The following is an 11,859-nucleotide window of genomic DNA, read 5'->3' on the forward strand; positions in this document are numbered from 1 at the left end:
AGTAGGCCTAAAAACTGGAGGGCTATATCTGGGAAACTAGAGACGGTACCATCACCATTTTTTCATAGAAGTGGTAACTGACCACTAGTACTCTGGCCTCAAAATCTCACACCCCCAGATAGCGGACTTCGATGTCCCCGAGCCCGAGGTTTATTCATATAGTATTATATAGTAGGCCTAAAAACTGGAGGGCTATATCTGGGAAACTAGAGACGGTGCCATCACCATTTTTTCATAGAAGTGGTAACTGACCACTAGTACTCTGGCCTCAAAATCTCACACCCCCAGATAGCGGACTTCGATGTCCCCGAGCCCGAGGTTTATTCATATAGTATTATATAGTAGGCCTAAAAACTGGAGGGCTATATCTGGAAAACTAGAGACGATACCATCACCATTTTTTCATAGAAGTGGTAACTGACCACTAGTACTCTGGCCTCAAAATCTCACACCCCCAGACAGCGGACTTCGATGTCCCCGAGCCCGAGGTTTATTCATATAGTATTATATAGTAGGCCTAAAAACTGGAGGGCTATATTTGGGAAACTAGAGACGATACCATCACCATTTTTTCATAGAAGTGGTAACGTACCACTAGTACTCTGGCCTCAAAATCTCACACCCCCAGACAGCGGACTTCGATGTCCCCGAGCCCGAGGTTTATTCATATAGTATTATATAGTAGGCCTAAAAACTGGAGGGCTATATCTGGGAAACTAGAGACGGTACCATCACCATTTTTTCATAGAAGTGGTAACTGACCACTAGTACTCTGGCCTCAAAATCTCACACCCCCAGACAGCGGACTTCGATGTCCCCGAGCCCGAGGTTTATTCATATAGTATCATATAGTAGGCCTAAAAACTGGAGGGCTATATCTGGGAAACTAGAGACGATACCATCACCATTTTTTCATAGAAGTGGTAACTGACCACTAATACTCTGGCCTCAAAATCTCACACCCCCAGACAGCGAACTTCGATGTCCCCGAGCCCGAGGTTTATTCATATAGTATTATATAGTAGGCCTAAAAACTGGAGGGCTATATCTGGGAAACTAGAGACGATACCATCACCATTTTTTCATAGAAGTGGTAACTGACCACTAGTACTCTGGCCTCAAAATCTCACACCCCCAGACAGCGGACTTCGATGTCCCCGAGCCCGAGGTTTATTCATATAGTATTATATAGTAGGCCTAAAAACTGGAGGGCTATATCTGGGAAACTAGAGACGGTACCATCACCATTTTTTCATAGAAGTGGTAACTGACCACTAGTACTCTGGCCTCAAAATCTCACACCCCCAGACAGCGGACTTCGATGTCCCCGAGCCCGAGGTTTATTCATATAGTATTATATAGTAGGCCTAAAAACTGGAGGGCTATATCTGGGAAACTAGAGACGATACCATCACCATTGTTTCATAGAAGTGGTAACTGACCACTAGTACTCTGGATTCAAAATCTCACACCCCCAGACAGCGGACTTCGATGTCCCCGAGCCCGAGGTTTATTCATATAGTATTATATAGTAGGCCTAAAAACTGGAGGGCTATATCTGGGAAACTAGAGACGATACCATCACCATTTTTTCATAGAAGTGGTAACTGACCACTAGTACTCTGGCCTCAAAATCTCACACCCCCAGACAGCGGACTTCGATGTCCCCGAGCCCGAGGTTTATTCATATAGTATTATATAGTAGGCCTAAAAACTGGAGGGCTATATCTGGGAAACTAGAGACGATACCATCACCATTTTTTCATAGAAGTGGTAACTGACCACTAGTACTCTGGCCTCAAAATCTCACACCCCCAGACAGCGGACTTCGATGTCCCCGAGCCCGAGGTTTATTCATATAGTATTATATAGTAGGCCTAAAAACTGGAGGGCTATATCTGGGAAACTAGAGACGATACCATCACCATTTTTTCATAGAAGTGGTAACTGACCACTAGTACTTTGGCCTCAAAATCTCACACCCCCAGACAGCGGACTTCGATGTCCCCGAGCCCGAGGTTTATTCATATAGTATTATATAGTAGGCCTAAAAACTGGAGGGCTATATCTGGGAAACTAGAGACGGTACCATCACCATTTTTTCATAGAAGTGGTAACTGACCACTAGTACTCTGGCCTCAAAATCTGACACCCCCAGACAGCGGACTTCGATGTCCCCGAGCCCGAGGTTTATTCATATAGTATTATATAGTAGGCCTAAAAACTGGAGGGCTATATCTGGGAAACTAGAGACGGTACCATCACCATTTTTTCATAGAAGTGGTAACTGACCACTAGTACTCTGCCCTCACAATCTGACACCCCCAGACAGCGGACTTCGATGTCCCCGAGCCCGAGGTTTATTCATATAGTATTATATAGTAGGCCTTAAAACTGGGGGGGCTATTTATTGGAAACTAGAGGCAGTACCATCACCATTTCTTCATAGAAGTGGTAACTGACCACTAGTACTCTGGCCTCAAAATCTCACTCCCCCAGACAGCGGACTTCGATGTCCCCGAGCCCGAGGTTTATTCATATAGTATTATATAGTAGGCCTTAAAACTGGAGGGCTATATCTGGGAAACTAGAGACGGTACCATCACCATTTTTTCATAGAAGTGGTAACTGACCACTAGTACTCTGGCCTCAAAATCTCACACCTCCAGACAGGGGACTTCGATGTCCCCGAGCCCGAGGTTTATTCATATAGTATTATATAGTAGGCCTTAAAACTGGAGGGCTATATCTGGGAAACTAGAGAAACTAATTTGGTTAAAATATGGCTAAAATTTACTCATGTAGAAAATCTATGTCGAATCCAGCATCCGAAGCAGGTGGGTTAACGTACATCCCTAGATGCATCATCCATGCAAGCTTGGACAAGTGAGGGATTATATTTACTTGGGAATGGACCTGCTTCAAAAACTTTAACCTGGTCACTCATCTGGAATATCTAAGTCAGGTCCAGCATCCAAAGCAAGTGTGATAGTGTCCATCCCTAGATGCATCACCCATGCAAGTTTGTTCAAGGTAGAGCTAGTAGTTACTTGGGAATGGACCTGCTCCAAATCCTTTAACCTGGCCACTCATCTGGAAAATGTAGGTCAGATCCAGCATCCGAAGCAAGTGTGGTAGTGTCCATCCCTAGATGCATCCTCCATGCAGGTTTGTTCAAGGTATTGCTAATATTTACTTGGGAATGGATCTACTCCAAAAACTTTAACCTGGTCACTCATCTGGAAAATCTAGGTCAGATCCAGCATCTGTAGCAAGTATGGTAGTGTTCATCCCTAGATGCATCATCCATGCAAGTTTGGTCCAGGTAGGGCTTATAGTTACTTGGGAATGGATCTACTCCAAAAACTTAAACCTGGTCACTCGTCTGGAAAATGTAGGTCAGAATCAGCATCCGAAGCAATTGTGGTAGTGTCCATCCCTAGATTAATCATCCATGCAAGTTTGGTCCAGGTAGGGTTAATAGTTACTTGGGAATGGACTTGCTCCTAAAACTATAACCGGGACGCCGACGCTAACGCAGACGGTATAGCATAAGCTCATCTCGACTTCGTCGAGGTTAGCTAAAAAGTAGGTCACCATGACCTACTTTTGAGTCTGCATAACATGAAGTCCCAAGATGCATCAATTTAAAAGATTTGATTATCCTAGTCATTATAGTGGTCACAATATAAAAGTTTTAACAACATATCAATTTTGTTAGGTAAAATACCTTAAGAACATGGCATTTGCCTCAGAGTATTGTCTTTAACAATTTTTAATCTACAATTAAAATACCTTGAGGACATGTCATTTGCCTCAGAGTGATGTTTTGAACATTTTTTAATCTACAACACCTCCTCATCCTGTGTACGTTTGGTGATAATCTGCCCAGTGCTTCTTGAACGGATATATTAGCAACCACTATCTTTGTTTTTATTTCCCTAATTATCTCCCCTTGTTTAAGAGTTACAGCCCTATTTTAGGTACAAAATGAAAGTCCTTGGGCCAAGGATACTCTGTGGCAAAAATTGGCCAAGGGGTTCTAGAAATATAGCCCATATTCCAAAAAGTTTTAAGTAATGAGCATTTTGGTCTATTTTTAAAGCTTCCTAAAAATAACAAAATTTCTCTAATACCTTCCCTATGTAGCATTCAGAAGAATTTTTTATTCAGAAGCAGAGAATTAAAAGCAGAGAGTTATCTAGAAATATTACCTCAAAAACAAGACATATTTTAACTGAACAATAACAACTTTATTTTGTATTGTATAATGAGCAATTTAGTCCATATTTAGTCCATATTCACAGCTCTATGAAAAATTACAACATTTTGGTGTCTAGTTCTTCCCCCATGTGGTAGTAAGAGGGAATTGTGGATTGCTTCAGCTTGAACTCCTGATGCTCTTGTCTGTGAATGGTCAGGAAACTGTTGTATCCTGATCGTAGGAGCATGAAATGTCCCCGAGTTATTGCGAGTTTCTTTGGTAAACATGAATCCTGAGCAACGGTTACTGTTAAAGTTCCCTCAAAGTATCCAAGCAAGTAACTAAGCAATCAGTACACAATTGTTTTTGTAAATGTTAAATCTAAGAGCATAATCATTTCCAGGGCAATAATCAACATTAACTATCCTTGGTGATCATTTCAGGGGATGCCTCTCTGTTGTGACTTTTAAAATCGGTCTGTTAACCCATGTTACTTCAAAAGCAATTTTTCTCAATAATTCCCCAAAATCAAGCTGCAAAAAAGAAAAAAAAATATTTTAAAAACCCCAAAACGAATAAATCAAATATTCTGCATGTAAATTACTCAGTTGGACAACTGGGATTTCTCCCATAAAAATGATCTAATATCAAAATCTTATTTCAGTGTACATCATATGTATAATTGATATGCTAAACAAAAACTTATCTTGAAAACTGCTGCAGAAGTTATCACAACAAATGATGCAATATTTTACACAAAGATGAGTTCTTAAAAAAGTTAAATAGTTACAATGTACTAAACATATGTTCTATACAAGAGGCCCAAGGGCCTTGAATCGCTCTTCTGATAAACTGTACAACCATCACTTCTATTTGAAAACTCTATGTATCCTGTATATTTAGATAAAGCCTTGAAATTCCAAACGTAGGTCATCATGACCTACATTTTAGATGAAACACTCTGAGAACCCAAGATGATTCTCAGCCAATTAGACCTGAGAATAGGACATGGTGACCTACTGATCACTTGTCTTTCTTTCAGGACCCAAGATATATCAACTGACAAAGTTTGATGATTCTAAGCCAATTAGTACCTGATATGTTTAAATATAGCCATAAATTTTCAAAAATAAGTCACAGTGACCTCCTTTTCAGCCGACAATCTCTGCAGACCCAAAATGCATCAAATGACAAAGTTTGGTGATTCTAAGCCAATTAGAACCTAAAAATATTTAAATAAAGCAATAAAATTTCAAAAGTATGTCACGGTGACCTACATTTCAGTCAACTTACTCCAAGGACCCAAGATGCACAAACTGACAAAGTTTGTTGATTCTAAGTTAATTAGTACCCGAAATATTTCATTATAGCTATATAAATTGAAAAGTAGTCAGTTGTCGTACTCAGAGGACCTAAGATACATCAACTGACAAAGTTTGATGATTCTAAGCCAATTGGTACCTGAAAATATTTAATTAAAGCCATAAATTTTCAAAAATAGGTCACGGTGACCTACTTTTTTCAGTCGACTTACTCCGAAGACCCAAGATGCATCAACTGACAAACTTTGATTATTCTAAGCCAATTAGTACCCAAAATATTTAATTATAGTCATATAAATTGAAAAGTAGGTCAAGGTGACCTACTTTTCAGTTGACATACTCCGAGGACCCAAGATACATCAACTGACAAATTTTGATGATTCTTAGCCAAATAGTACCCGAAAAGGGCCCGGGGGGGGGGGGGGGGGGGGGTTACTTCATATGGTGATCATTTTATTTTTATGTGCATGCAGATACCATCCATTTTATTATTGGAGAGAGAGAGAGAGAGAGAGAGAGAGAGAGAGAGAACTTTATTTTTGGAATTCTCTGCAATGCACGTGATTTGTAAAACAATATAAAATCTTAATTGTCAATAACCCCCCTCCCCGCTACATTTTCGCCTGCCAATTCAAATTGATAGATTTTTTTCTAAATTTATTGCATGTGTCTATCAAAAAGCAAAAGCAAACTGGTACACTGTTCCACAAAATTAATCCCACTACCCCCCCCCCCCCAACCCCCAAAAATGACTCACATACGCACGCACCTTTCTAATTCGCAACCCTTATGATTTGAATATCAACTGACTTTTAATGGCTAATCAAATCAATAAACCATAAAATCATATCTACTGTAAGAATTAGAATGTTTATTTTCCCTTTTGTTTTATTTTCTTTCAATTTCTTTTCCACATCCAATAAACAATTAAAATTTATTCCACACCTAACTGACTAAAAAGTGTGTTGTTACATTCTGCAATGTTGCATTTTGCTTAATCTCAACGCAAAATGTTACAAGTAAAATTTAATAATCCAAATTTCATGTTTTTAAATTTCGCATTATTACATTTTCAATTGATCTTGACGCAGATTGTAATAACGCAAAATGCAATAATCTAAATTTGTAACATTCTGATACAACAAAACACAATATCTTTAAAACTGTTGAAGGAGTTATCTGGAAAACCCTTGTAAGCAACATAACACATTAAAGGACTAAAATTAGACATTGGCATTTTCATATCAATGATCAAAAATTAAAATCCAGGTACCATGTTCATCTCTATCGTATGTTAATGTAACTCGAACAATTAGAAACATATATTAAATTGAAGGAGGAATTATCTGCACATACGATGTACCCTTGAAGTAATATACTGCACCAAATTGAACATGTTCAACAGTTTGCATCTTTTTCATCAATGACCACAAGAAGTCTGTGAGCCAATGCTCACTAATAATACCCCCGCTCTGATGTGAATACACAAGTTCGGTTATGGACAAACACAGTGATAATCAGGAAATTGACATCGGATTTGTAAAAACTGAATCCCAACATATGGCATGCCTAAACAAAGAAAAAATTTCAAGCATCTGCGATGAGTAGTTGCTGAGAAAACTATGAGCAAAATTTATTATGTATGGTACGGACAGACGCACAGATAAACAGGAAGTTGACATCGGATTTGTTCCAAAAATGAATCCTATTATATGGCATGCCTAAACAAAGATTGTGCTAAAATTTCAAGCATCTGCAATGAGTAGTTGCTGAAAAAACTACGACCAAAATTTGTTATGTATTGTACGGACAGACGCACAGATAAACAGGAAGTTGACATCAGATTCGTACAAAAATGAATCCCACCATATGGCATGCCTAAACAAAGAGTTTGTTAAAATTTCAAGCACCTATGATGAGTAGTTGCTGAGAAAACTGCGACCAAAGTTTGTTACGGACAGACAGACAGACAGACGGACAGACAGACAGACAGACACACAAGGGTAAAACAGTATACCCCCCTCTCCTTCGGAGCGGGGGTAAAAAAAATACAAAGCAAGGTGCCATGCATATCTATGATGTAAAAAAATATTGCGGAAAAAATTCTTCCTTTAGGAACTGTAGGAACTAACTACACAAATAACATGAACCCTATATCCAAGGGTTGGCATAAAAATCAAGAATACAAACAATTGGTATTTTGTCATAAATGATCCAAAACAAAGCCCAAACACTGAGTGACTCTCTTACATATGTACAACTGACTTGCATAATGGAATATTACTATCTTAAAAACAGTAGGAAGTAGTACCCTAAAGGTAATATTTTGCATAAGATTGACTAGGCTCAACATCCAATATTTCCCTCTCAATGACCAAAAATCAAACTCAATCTACTAAACATATGTCCTATATAAATATGTTCAATTCACCTGCAGAACAATTTCCAACTCCTTACTTTCAAAACTATTGGAGGGATTATCCAGGCCAATGATGTACCAAAATAAGCAGTATTTTGCACCAAAAATCATGAAGTTCAACAACCACTACTTTCCCCATCAGGCCAAAAAAAATAATAGTCTTGTTTCCTGCTACCAGCCTGAAAAAAATAGGGTAGGTAGGTAGGAAAATTATTTTATTTTATATTTTTATTTTATTTTTTTCTGACAGCATTTTTTGGATATGAACTAATATAAGATCAAACTAAACATGTCACAGGTCAATATTGTCTTTAAAAATTAAATTTCATGTCTTTTTATGCAGTGGGATTTTATGAAAGCCCATATTTAAAAGAAGAATTTCATGAAATGCTTGTTTTGTGTTAATACGGAAACCGATTACGGTGACAGAACAATGAAATTCCGGAAATTCCTGATTTTTTTTCTTCCAAAACTTAAAAAAAACTTTAGGGTCGGGTGCAAAAAACTAGGGTAGGTCGGGTAGCAGGAAACAAGACTATTATTTTTTCTGGCCTCAATTATCTTAAATCAAAATCAAAGCTCTATGTACATCTCTAATGAAAGTTTAACCTCACCTGCAAAGTGAAAAATACCTTCTGATTTTGTAATCCATATTTTGCATCAAATTGACCAAGTTTGCCAGCTAATATCCCTCTCATAAATGATCAAAAATCAAAATACAGGTACCATGAACATTTCTCAGGGATAGATAATTGATCCACAATTGTAGGAGTACTCTGGGAAAATGATTTCCTTTTTATCCAATATTGTGTATAAAAATAAACATGTGCAAGAATGGCTATTTTCCCCTGAAGTTCAATAACTGCTTTTTTAACCATTAATGATCAGAAGGCTAAATCCAACTACTAAGCACACACTGGATGTATGTACAATTGATCTGCAAAGTAAAAACTTCTTATCTTGAAAACTCTTTGAGATCTTAATACATGATGAACCCTATATGAAATATTTTGCATATAAATGACTAATTTTAACAACTGGTACCTTTATAGATGATCAAAAATCAAAGTCTAAGCGTCGTGTTCATCTCTGATGTACGTTTCTTTATCTGCAAAATGAAAGAAAAAACATATCTTAAAAACTGTTGAAGGAGATATCTGGGAAACCCTTGTAAGCAACAAAACACATGAAAGGACTAAAATTAGAAACTGGCATTATCATATCAATGATCCAAAATTAAAATCCAGGTACCATGTTCATCTCTACTGTATGTTCATTTGACTCCAACAATTAGAAAGATATTCCCTTTCATGGGACTTCTTTAGCAGAAAACTGAAGGAGGAATTATCTGCACCAAAGATGTTCCCTTCAAGTAATATATTGCACCAAATTCAGGGATCTCACACCAGTTTTTGGGATGGGGGCCGGGGCTGTGAAAATTGGGAAAATTAGCTACCTTTTGAGGAAATTTGGGAAATCATAAGTAGATAATATCCATTAAATTCATTATATATTGAGTTTCTGGTGGTTATCATCTAAATTTCTATTTTGTAATATAGAGAAATATGAATAACAAGTTAAGGAACTACATATTTTACTTAATGTTCTTTAAAATTATTTTCTTTAACATAATATTTGGGGAAGTGACCAATTGGGAAAATTAAAACATTAAATTGGGAAAAAGGTACCTTTTTTGAATTGGGAATGGGGCCTTCAAACGGCCCCAATTATAGAGAATTGAGAGCCTTGAAATTGAACATGTTCAACAGTTTGCATGGTTTGCATCTTTTTCATCAATGACCAAAAACCAAAGCAAGGTCCCATGCATATCTATGATGTAAAAAAAAATATTGCAGAAAAAATTCTTCCTTTAAGAATTGTAGGAACTAGCTGGACAAATAAAATGAACCCTATATCCAAGGGTTGGTATAAAAATTAAGAATACAAACAATTGGTATTTTGCCATAAATGATCCAAAACAAAGCCCAAACACTGAGTGACTCTCTTACATATGTACAACTGACTTGCATAATGAAATAGTCCTATCTTAAAAACAGTAGGAAGCAGTACCCTAAAGGTAATATTTTGCATAAGATTATTGACTAGGCTCAACATCTAATATTTCCCTCTCAATGACCAAAAATCAAACTCAATCTACTAAACATATGTCCTATATAAATATGTTCAATTCACCTGCAGAACAATTTCCAACTCCTTACTTTCAAAACTATTGGAGGGATTATCCAGGCCAATGATGTACCAAAATAAGCAGTATTTTGCACCAAAAATCATGAAGTTCAACAACCACTACTTTCCCCATCAATGATCTTAAATCAAAATCAAAGCTCCATGTACATCTCTAATGAAAGTTTAACCTCTCCTGCAAAGTGAAAAATACCTTCTGATTTTGTAATCCATATTTTGCATCAAATTGACCAAGTTCATCAGCTAATATCCCTCTCATAAACTAGAACTGTCCAAAAGGGACAAATACCCTCCGCTGAGTTTTTCAGAGAAGGTACCAAATCAATAATGTTTTCTAGATGTGAGAGGTGCTCACAATTTGCTTAAACATTTAGAGTGAAAACTTAGTTACTCATTATATTTTTTTAATGAATTAAACTAAGGTGCAGCCTAATAAAACATCAATACTAATAATTACAGTGTTTTTATTACACTGAAAAAATAGTTTGCAACTATCTGTCGTCTTTGTGAGACATGACACTTTGCAAATTGATTGTTGAAAAAAAAATATAATTAATTATACAAAATTAAATTGATCTTAATACCTTTATATCAAACTCATTTTAAAAATAAAAGGCTGGTTCCAGTAACTATGTATTTTGACAGACATAAATTACAATTAAGAGACTTAGACAACAGAGATCTTTATTTCTTTCTGCCCAATTACCAGGAGATATAGATAAGAACTGCTTGATCAGAGATAGCCTAACAAGTTCCCACAATGAACTCATTAATTATTCTTCAACTGCGTGCATGTCCACTCATTACTCCCATGGGACAAATGGATATACACTATCTGCTGTGTAATGTAAAAACTGTTTTTAATACTTGGTGATTTTTTTTAGTTATAATGAGTGCTTTTAAGCTGAAGTTCACATCTTTGTACAGATGTTCTAGATTCTATGTCTCAAACCTTAGACATAAACCCGAAATGACCAAGTCAACAAGAGGCCCATGGGCCACAGCGCTCACCTGAGTAACTTTGGCCTTGCTGTTTTTCACCTGATTTCCCCCCTCACACCGTAGTACTTATTGTTGTCCCGCCCTACCCCCGAGGGTCATGATTTGAACAATTTAGAATCTACACTACCCAAGAATGTTTCCACATTAGTTTCAGCTTTTCTGGCCCAGTGGATCTTGAGAAGAAGATTTTTACTACATATTCCAATGTAAAACTTGGATTCCCCATTGTGGCCCCACCCTACCCCCGGGGGTCATGATTTGAAAAATTTACAATCTACACTACCCTAGGATGCTTCCAAGTAAGTTTCAGCTTTTCTGGCCCAGTGGTTATTGAGAAGAAGATTTTTAAATATTTTACTACATATTTCTATGTAAAACTTGGATTCCCTATTGTGGTCCCGCCCTATCCCCAGGGGTCATGATTTGAACAATTTACAATCTACACTACCCAAGAATGCTTCCAAAAAAGTTTCAGCTTTTCTGGCCCTGTGGTTCTTGAGAAGAAGATTTTTTAATGACCCCACCCAATTTTTGTATTTTCTTGATTATCTCCCCTTGTAAGGGGACTTGGCCCTTTATTTTAACAACTTAAACTCCCCTTCACCCAAGGATACTTTGTACTATGTTTGGTTAAAATTGGCCCAGTGGTTCTTGAGAAGAAGTCAAAAATGTGAAAAGTTTACAGACGGGCGGACGGAAGAGAGACA

General features: G+C 37.3%; 1 long non-coding RNA gene across 1 annotated transcript in view; it reads right to left on the reverse strand.

The window, feature by feature from the left end:
- Positions 1-4,231: 4,231 nt before the first annotated feature.
- LOC133191703 (uncharacterized) overlaps positions 4,232-11,859 on the reverse strand; it is a 27,199-nt gene continuing 19,571 nt past the window's right edge. The window contains exons 2-3 of the long non-coding RNA XR_009721727.1: positions 8,990-9,053; positions 4,232-4,737 (exon numbers count right to left, since the gene is read on the reverse strand). This is a non-coding gene — a long non-coding RNA (uncharacterized LOC133191703). The remainder of the gene's footprint in view (positions 4,738-8,989; positions 9,054-11,859) is intronic.

This window comes from Saccostrea echinata, unplaced genomic scaffold (assembly GCF_033153115.1).
Source record: "Saccostrea echinata isolate AGI-Se365-2 ecotype Australia unplaced genomic scaffold, CSIRO_AGI_Sech_v1 ptg000024l, whole genome shotgun sequence".
Taxonomy (NCBI): domain Eukaryota; kingdom Metazoa; phylum Mollusca; class Bivalvia; order Ostreida; family Ostreidae; genus Saccostrea; species Saccostrea echinata.